We start from the raw sequence: 9,908 nt of genomic DNA on the forward strand, positions 1-9,908 counted from the left end.
ATAGTCTGGGATTCGTAAGGAATATGGGGCATCATTACAACCCTGGCATTAAGGGGTTAACGGCGCCGTAAAAGGCTGCGGCGCCGTTAAACCCTTAACGCCATATTCACACTTTAACGGCTGCTTTTTGCAGGCGTTAAAGTCCATCCCGCTAAGGGACCTTGGTGCTAATTACGGCACCGTAATTTACGGTGCCGTAATTAGCGCCTTCCCCATTCCCATTGAGCCCTATGGGCCAAAAATGGGAATGGGGAAGGAGCCATGGTGAATGGGGATTTACCACCCCGCCAACCTTGGAATGGGGAGGTAAATCCGCCATCCATCATGGTGGAATCTGGCATGGACCATGGTGCTAAAAGCACCATGGTCCAACGCCAGGGTTGTAATGAGGCCCATGGTGTTTTAAGACCCATTCATGATCTTTGAATACCCCCATAGCTCCACAGTCGACCAGTGCCAGGATGGGGTATATTTCTTTCTTGGATGTTGTCAAGAAGGCCTGTAAGATTACCAAGGAATTTTGTCCAGGAGAGTTCAAGGATGGAATAGAGGTGGAGCAGACATCTCTCTCCCGAACCTGTGCTCCGTTTACGATCGGGAGCTGGCGTTTCCCGAGCGCCGTGGGGGGGCAATCGGACATTCTCTTACTAAATGTTTGTCGGATGCACAATACATACATAATCCAGTATGAATCCTTCGCATCCTCTCTTGTGGTGTGATGGGTACACGGAAGGCCCCTAATTGCATAGGTTCAGGCTCATTGCTCCAATTGGGTTTTTCTGGAGTGGTAACTTGGTTTTCTTTTTTTCTGCCTTTCTCTCCTGAATGCGAAAGTCAATCTGTAGAGCGAGATCCATTAGGGCTTGAAAAGAACCCGGGCATGCCACTCTGGCTAGTTCGTCCTTGATCTCTTCTTTTAGCCCTCTTCGAAATAAAGTAAAACAAGCTTCAGAGGACTAATCCGCTTCCTTAGCCAGCTGTTTGAAGCGTGTGACATACATGAGCAAGTCCTGGGTACCCTGATGAAAGTCGAGTAAATGTTCCTGGGCACTGTAAACTTGTTCCGGGCATTCGAACATGGTCTTGAGGGCCTCTATAAAGCCGTCGTAATCATCCAGGGAGAGCATCACCAGAGTTAACCAATGGGGTGGCCCAGGTCAAGGCATTCCCGGAAAGATGCGAGATAATAAAGCCCACTTTAGCCCTGGGCGTAGAAAAATAAGGCTTAAATGTAAAGTGGACCAAACAAGAATCTAGGAATCCACGAAGGCTCTTTGCTGAACCGTCGTACTTATCAACGACGACGCCTAGAATTACACTCTCCTTTGTGGCGGAATCACGGGATAACACCAATTGTTTTAACACTGCGTTTTCCGCCTTTAAGTTGTGCACTTCGGTCGTCAGCTCTTGCATGCCACGCATAAGATCCTGGACGGCCGCTTCCATGTCTGTATCGAGATCGGTCAGGTGGTGTCTCAATCTGTCACAGGTTTCCCCTTTTCTCACCTGTTTTCTCTGTTTTGCGGAGTCCTTTGTCGGGGTTTTCTTCCGAGCAGTTCGGGTCTTGTACAAGCCCGCTCAGCCGTCTTCGGATTCCAGGATTCGTTCAGCTTCTTCGTCCGGAATCTAGGAAACTCCAGGAAGCTTGGAATGGAGGCAGCACACGGAGGCGGTCTGCGCGGAACGCGGAAGAAACAGGATCAAGGAAGGTAGTAGGAAAGGAGAAGGAGGAAGTTCAGGGCACCAGGAAGCAACACAGTTCAGGAGAACGAACTATGGAGCACGTCAGCACACAGCTATCGGTAGCGTTGAGACGCGCGGAACCGCAGGGGAGTGGCTAATTTATAGAACGTGCTGCATAGGACGTAAAGGTCGATAGACCGCGTTCCGTGTATACGGCCATGTTGGGTGTACTACAGCGAGTAACCCCCGATGTGACAGGGACCAGGAAGACCAGAAAGGGCGTGATCGACGGATCATGACACCAAATGCAATTAAAGGAACAGTTTGATTAATGCAGGGGACACAGGTCGCTCAGGGAAATGAACCTCTCAAAATACCCCCACCACGGCTACACTATTTATTACATTTCCGGTCAACATTTGCATGATTTTGGAATTGAAACATTCATTAAAATCTTCATTTTCTAATTCGCCAGTCATTGTCAGTCCCCTAGAGAACCATATACATAGTACTCTACTTACTATTGGTTATTCTAATTTTGGCAACATGAGGAAAACCCACACATCAGTCCATGACCTAGTTATCCCTCCTGGCATTGCCTCATTCGTGGGGCCGTGCACAATCCTGAATTATGATTTTTACTTGACCAATGGGTGCTCAGTGTGAATGGAGAGATCCAACCAACCTGTTGCTTTCAAATAAGCTCATCCTTTCCCATGCAAACCCCTCTTCCAACCCCATGTGTATCACTGCACCATGGCACTGCTGTCTCGAGAAATGTGATAATGTGTGTTTCTTGATGAATGGACAAGCAGAATGACCTCACAGTCAACCCATGTAACTTCATCTTGTGCCCTAAATTGTTAAGATCTTTTTCCTGTAGGTTTTTTCTGTGTCCCTTCCCCATGTGTAACAATTCTAACCATAATACTGTCAACTGAACTACCCAGCCCTTTGCTTGTCCTTCATATATTTTATTGCTCCTTGAACCTATAACTGTGCCACAAAGCTGCTATTTCAAATTGTTTATCATCTCCTTGCGAGTGTGTCCTCTTCTTGCCCTCTCTGCTGACATGTGACCTTGTTTGATTTCCTTTCGACCTTGCTCTCTGAGGCTACTGATCACCTTGCAAAAAATGAATGATTGCAAAAATGTCTGTGGCTTGAAGTATCTGAGGCATTTGTGATAAGTCAGAAATGAAAGCCGGACACAAATTTGTCATGTTCTTGGTTAAAGACTTTTATTCAAATGAAAATGCGTTGGGAAAATGCCTCACTGACCCAATCCTAACTCCACGGCACTATGGTGCAGATATGGTGCTGTTGGAACAGTGGGCCTCATTCCGAGTACGGCGCTAACCAATGGCGCTATTAACGCCTTGGTTGACGCCGTACCCGGACCGGCAGCGCCTTGGTGGTTGGCGGAATTACCGCCCCATTCCAAGGTTGGCGGGGCGGTAATTCCCCAATCCCCATTTACCCTTCCCCATTCCCATTCTTGCCCCATAGGGCATAATGGGAGTGGGGAAGGCGTCAATTACGCCACCGTAAATTACGGTGGCGTAATTAACATCAAGGTCCCTTAGCGCCATGGTATTTAACGCCTGCTAAAAGCAGGTGTTAAAAGCACCATGGCGCTAAGGGAACTCGGAGTATGGCGGTAAGGGATTACCGCCACCGCTCTCGTTAGCGGTGGCCGCTATCCCTTACCGCCATACTCGGAATGAGGCCCAGTGTGTCTCTGGATCAAAGATAAAATTTTGACCTAAGGAAAAATGAGAAGAGGTTTCTTAACTTCCTCTACAGATAGGGCCTCATTACACGGTAGGCGGTGAGCCATGGCGCTATTAAAATACCGGCACCGCCTTGGCAGAAAAGGGATTTACCGCCCCATTCCAAGGTTGGCGGGGCGGTAAATCCCCCTTCCACCATTGCCCTTCCCCATTCCCATTTCTGCCCCATAGGGCTCTATGTGAATGGGGAAGGCGCTAATTACGGCACCGCAATTTTGCGGTGCCGTAATTAGCTCCGAGGTCCCTTAGCGGGTTGGATTTTAACGCCTGCAAAAAGCAGGTGTTAAATCCCCCAACCCGCAAAGGGACCTCATAGTAAGGCGGTAAGGATTTACCGGTACCGGTATTTTACCGGTACCGGTAAATCCCTACCGCCATCCGTGTAATGAGGCCACCATTTCTGGCACAAAAGCGGGTGAAAACAACCGATTTTGTTTTCGGCGGGTGAGAGCCCATTGAAATGAATGGGCGTGCAGGAGGCTTAGCGGGTGAGTCAGCTCTTTACAAGGTGGGTGACACCCGCCAAAAGCGTGAGAGTTGAGAGCTATGTCTACAAGGTAAATTAAGCAGCTGACAATAGACCATTAAGGTCTTGGTCATGGTCATGGAAAAAGGTCTTAAGTATTAGAGGATCATTCTCTTTTGAAAGGGGGAGATATTGCGTCTTGTCCAATGAAGTCATGACATCTCCCCGGTAGCTGTCTCCTCCCATGTGATCCTCCCTCATAAAGCCACCCCCATGATCAAGTAGTGACTGCTATTCCCTGGCCACATAGGAGGAGGTCACCGCCGGGTAATCTGTGAGGACGCTGGATTCATCACACATTGCTTTGCTGAGCAGAAAAACTGTTCATAGCATTTTCTCTAGGCCTAATCTTAAATTATAAAATATGGTGCTGTTTTGCTCTTTTTCTTCACAATGCCACGTTAATGCATTTTCTACCAAGCTTCAATATGTACTTCAAAGAAAAATCTACATATGTGTCTCACTAAAATGAATCCCTGCGCATGTTTTGTCATTTCTTCACATAAACCTTCCCCTGCTGCAAGCACAGCATAACTCTGCACTAGCTACAGGATCAGGCTGAATTCTCAAGTATCCGAGGACCTCCCACTAATCTGGTTGCTAGTACCCCTCTTATCTCTTCAGTTTTCTAACCTTCTATTTTCGCACGTTGGATACGGCCACAAATACTCCTGGGGGTTTCACAACAATTAGAACACACACATGCATGCCAGCCTTCCCGATTCAGGTGGGAGACTCCCGATTTTTTGTTAGAAAAAATGTTGCAATTTTTTACTGCTTCTCTCCTAAAATAATTCTAACCCAAATGCATTCGAAGGAGGCACTTCAACTGTTCCAATTGCTCGGAGATAATCTCCCTTTTGCTGCTGCAAAATGTTGGCCATGTATGCACACGTCCTGGGGGACCACAAAAGTTTGAGTGCTGTTGTGATGGTGATGGAGAAAATGGGTTTTGACTTCAATGAGCTGCAGGTTGCACTGTCTTCCTCAGGTTTTGAGTTTTTTCTTCAATGAGTTGCAGGTTGCACTGGTTACAAATTCCGTCTTCCTCAGGGTTTGAGATTTGTCAGCGTTTGTCTCTTTCTTTGCTACTGTTAAAATCACCTGTTCACTTGATCTCTATAGGCCAGAAGTATCCACCCTTCTTCTCTATGGCAGACATGCCAACATTCGTCAGGCCCTGTGAGGGAGATTTCAGGATAGCAATCGGGAGAAAGTATTTTTCCCATAGGATTGCATTGGAGTTATAATTATTTTAGGCGGGAGACAGTAAAAAATAGCCTGATTTTTCATTCAAAAATCGTGAGTCTCCCGCCTAAATCGGGAGGGTTGGCATGTAAGCTATGGGCCGGCATTATCCACACATGGGCCCTCATTACAACCTTGGCGGAGGACCATGGTGCTATTAGCACCATGGTCCATGCCGCTAAGGTTACGATTCCGCCATGGTGGATGGCGGAATTACCACCCCATTCCAAGGTGAGTGGGGCAGTAATTCCCCATTCACCATTTGCCCTTCCCCATTCCCATTTTTGCCCCATAGGGCATAATGGGAATGGGGAAAGGCGCTAAGTACGGTGCCGCAAATTGCGGCACCGTACTTAGCACCAAGGTCAGTTTGCGGCATGGGTTTTAACGCCTGCAAAAAGCAGGCGTTAAAACCCTTAACGCCTGACTTGTAATGAGGGCCATGATCTCTATTGGCCGGAAGTATCTACACTTGATCTCTTTGGGCTAGCAGGATCCACACTTGATCTCTATATGCAGAGAATATCCACACTTGGTCTCTATGTGCCAGCATTATCCACACTTGATCTCTATAGGCCAGCAGTATCCACACTTCTTCGCTATGGGCCAGAATTTTCCACACATGGGGCCTCATTACACGGATGGCGGTAGGGATTTACCGGTACCGGTAAAATACCGGTACCGGTAAATCCCTACCGCCTTACTGCGAGGTCCCTTTGCGGGTTGGGGGATTTAACACCTGCTTTTAGCAGGCGTTAAAATCCAACCCGCTAAGGGACCTCGGAGCTAATTACGGCACCGCAAAATTGCAGTGCCGTAATTAGCGCCTTCCCCATTCCCATAGAGCCCTATGGGGCAGAAATGGGAATGGGGAAGGGCAATGGCGGAAAGGGGATTTACCGCCCCTCCAACCTTGGAATGGGGCGGTAAATCCCCTTTCCGCCAAGGCGGTGCCGGTATTTTACCGGCATGAGCCATGGCGCTAATAGCGCCATGGCTCACCGCCTTCCGGGTAATGAGGCCCATGATCTCTATTGGCCGGAAGTATCCACATTAGATCTCTATGGGCTGGCATTATTCCCACTTGATCTCTATCGGCCTGAAGTATCCACACTTCTTCTCTATCAGCCGAGAGTATCGACACTTGGGGCCTCATTACGATCCTGGCGGAAGACCATGGTGCTATTAGCACCATGGTCCATGCCGGTAAATTACCGACTCCGTCATGGAGAAAGGGGGAATTACCACCCCATTACAAGGTTTGTGGGGCGGTAATTCCCCCTTCCTCCATGGACCTTCCCCATTCCCATTTTTGCCCCATAGGGCTCAATGGGAATGGGGAAGGCGCTAAGTACGTTGCCGCAAATTGCTGCACCGTAATTAGCACCAAGGTCCCTTTGCGGGTCCCTACTTTAACGGCTGGTCTACACCAGCCGTTAAGGTCGGGTCCCGCAAAGGGATCTCGTAATTAGGCGCTAATAGGTTAAAGGCGCCACAGTCTTTTACGGCGCCGTTAACCCATTAGCGTCTGGGTCGTAACGAGGCCCTTGATTTCTATGGGCCGGAAGTATCCACACTTGATCTCTATAGGCCAGCAGTATCCACACTTGATCTCTATGGGTTGGCATTATTTATAATTGATCTCTATAGTCCAGCAGTGACCACACTTGATCTCTATGGGCTGGCATTATCTATAATTGATCTCCATAGGCCAACAGTATCCACACTTCTTCTCTATGGGCTGGAATTATCCACACATGGGGCCTCATTAGGACCCAGGCGGTAAGGGGTTTACGGCGGCGTAAACAGCGCCAACCCTTACCGCCTGATTCCGAGGTCCCTTAGCGCCATGGAGGTTTTAACACCTGCTTTTAGCAGGTGTTAAAATCCATGGCGCTAAGGGACGTTGTTGTTAATTACGCCACCGTAATTTACGGTGGCGTAATTAACGCCTTCCCCACTCCCATTATGCCCTATGGGGCAAAAATGGGAATGGGGAAGGGTAAATGGGTAAATGGGGACTTACCGCCCCACTCATCTCGGAATGGGGCGGTAAGTCCGCCAACCACCATGGCGTAAACGTAGTTTACGCCATGGTGGTAAAGGTACGACCCAGGCGGTAACTTACCGCCTGGGTCGTAATGAGGCCCATGATCTCTATTGGCCGGAAGTATCCACACTTGATGTCTATGGACCGACAGTATCGACACTTGATCTCTGTGGGCCGGCAGTTTCCACACTTGATCTCGATGGGCTGGCATTATCTATAATTGATCTCTATAGGCCAGCAGTGTCCACACTTGATCTCTATGGGCCGGCATTGTCTACACTTGATGTCTATAGGCCGGCAGTTTCCACACTTCTTTTCTATGTGCTGGCAGTTGCCACACTTGATCTCTATTGGCCGGCAGAATCCACACTTGATCTCTATTGGCCAGCAGAATCCACACTTGATCTCTATTGGCCGGCAGAATCCACACTTGATCTCTATGGGCCGACTGTATCCACACTTGATCTGTATGGACTGGCAGTATCCACACTTGAACTCAATGGGCCGGCAGTATCTACACTTGATCTCTATTGGGCCGCATTATCCACACATGATGTCTATTGGCTGGAAGTATCCACACCTGATCTCTATGGACCAGCAGTATCCACACTTGATCTCTATGGGATGGCAGTATCCACACGTGATCTGATGGGCCGGCAGTATCCACACTTGATCTCTATGGACCAGCAGTATCCACACTTGATCTCTATGGGATGGCAGTATCCACACGTGATCTGATGGGCCAGCAGTATCCACACTTGATCTCTATGGGCTGGCAGTATCCACACTTGAACAGATGGACCAGCAGTATCCACACTTGATCTCTATAGGCCAGCAGTATCCACACTTGATCTCTATGGGTTGGCATTATTTATAATTGATCTCTATAGTCCAACAGTGACCACACTTGATCTCTATGGGCTGGCATTATCTATAATTGATCTCCATAGGCCAGCAGTATCCACACTTGTTCTCTATGGGCTGGAATTATCCACACATGATCTCTATTGGCCAGAAGTATCCACACTTGATGTCTATGGACCGGCAGTATCGACACTTGATCTCTGTGGGCCGGCAGTATCCACACTTGATCTCGATGGGCTGGCATTATCTATAATTGATCTCTATAGGCCAGCAGTGTCCACACTTGATCTCTATGGGCCGGCAGTATCTACACTTGATCTCTATGGGCCGGCATTATCTACACTTGATGTCTATAGGCCGGCAGTTTCCACACTTCTTTTCTATGTGCTGGCAGTTGCCACACTTGATCTCTATTGGCCGGCAGAATCCACACTTGATCTCTATTGGCCAGCAGAATCCACACTTGATCTCTATTGGCCGGCAGAATCCACACTTGATCTCTATGGGCCACCTGTATCCACACTTGATCTGTATGGACTGGCAGTATCCACACTTGAACTCAATGGGCCGGCAGTATCTACACTTGATCTCTATTGGGCCGCATTATCCACACATGATGTCTATTGGCTGGAAGTATCCACACCTGATCTCTATGGACCAGCAGTATCCACACTTGATCTCTATGGGATGGCAGTATCCACACGTGATCTGATGGGCCGGCAGTATCCACACTTGATCTCTATGGACCAGCAGTATCCACACTTGATCTCTATGGGATGGCAGTATCCACACGTGATCTGATGGGCCGGCAGTATCCACACTTGATCTCTATGGGCTGGCAGTATCCACACTTGAACAGATGGACCAGCAGTATCCACACTTGATCTCTATGGGCTGGCGTTATCTACAATTGATCTCTGTAGGCCAGGAGTATCCACACTTGGGGCCTCATTACACAGATGGCGGTGGACCAAGGTGCTATTAGCACCTTGATCCATGCCGGTAAAATACCGGCACCGCCTTGGTGGAAAGGGGAATTACCGCCCTATTCCAAGGTTGGTGGGGCTGTAATTCCCCCTTCCCCCATTGCCCTTCACATTTCCATTTTTGCCCATAGGTCATAATGGGAATGGGGAAGGTGCTAATTACGGCACCGCAAATTGCGGTACCGTAATTAGCTCCCTGGTCCCTTTGCGGGTTGGTTTTTAACGCCTGCAAAAAGCAGGCGTTGAATTCCCCAATCCGCAAAGGAACCTCGTAGTAAGGCGTTAAGGATTTATCGGTACCGGTTAAATACCGGTACCGGTAAACCCTTACCGCCTACCGTGTAATGAGGCCCTTGATCTCTATCAGCCGAGAGTATCAACACTTGATCTCTATGGACCGGCAGTATCCGCACTTGATCTCTATGGGCCGGCAGTATCCACACTTGGTTTCTATGAGCTGCTGTATACACACGTTATCAGATGGGCCGGCAGACTCCACACTTGATCTCTATGGGCTGGCAGTATCCACACTTGATCTCTATGGGCCAGTACTATCCACCCCTCTTCTCTATGGGCCGGCAGTATCCACACTTGATCTCTATGGGCCGGCAGTATCCACACTTGATCTCTATGGGCCGGCAGTATCCACACTTGATCTCTATAGGCCGAAAGTATGCACACTTCTTTGCAATGTGCTAGCAGTATCCACACTTGATCTCTATTGCCAGCATTATCCACACTTGAGCTCTATAGGCCAG

This window comes from Ambystoma mexicanum, chromosome 1q (genome assembly GCF_040938575.1).
Source record: "Ambystoma mexicanum isolate Mex_15411 chromosome 1q, UKY_AmexF1_1, whole genome shotgun sequence".
NCBI classification, from domain to species: domain Eukaryota; kingdom Metazoa; phylum Chordata; class Amphibia; order Caudata; family Ambystomatidae; genus Ambystoma; species Ambystoma mexicanum.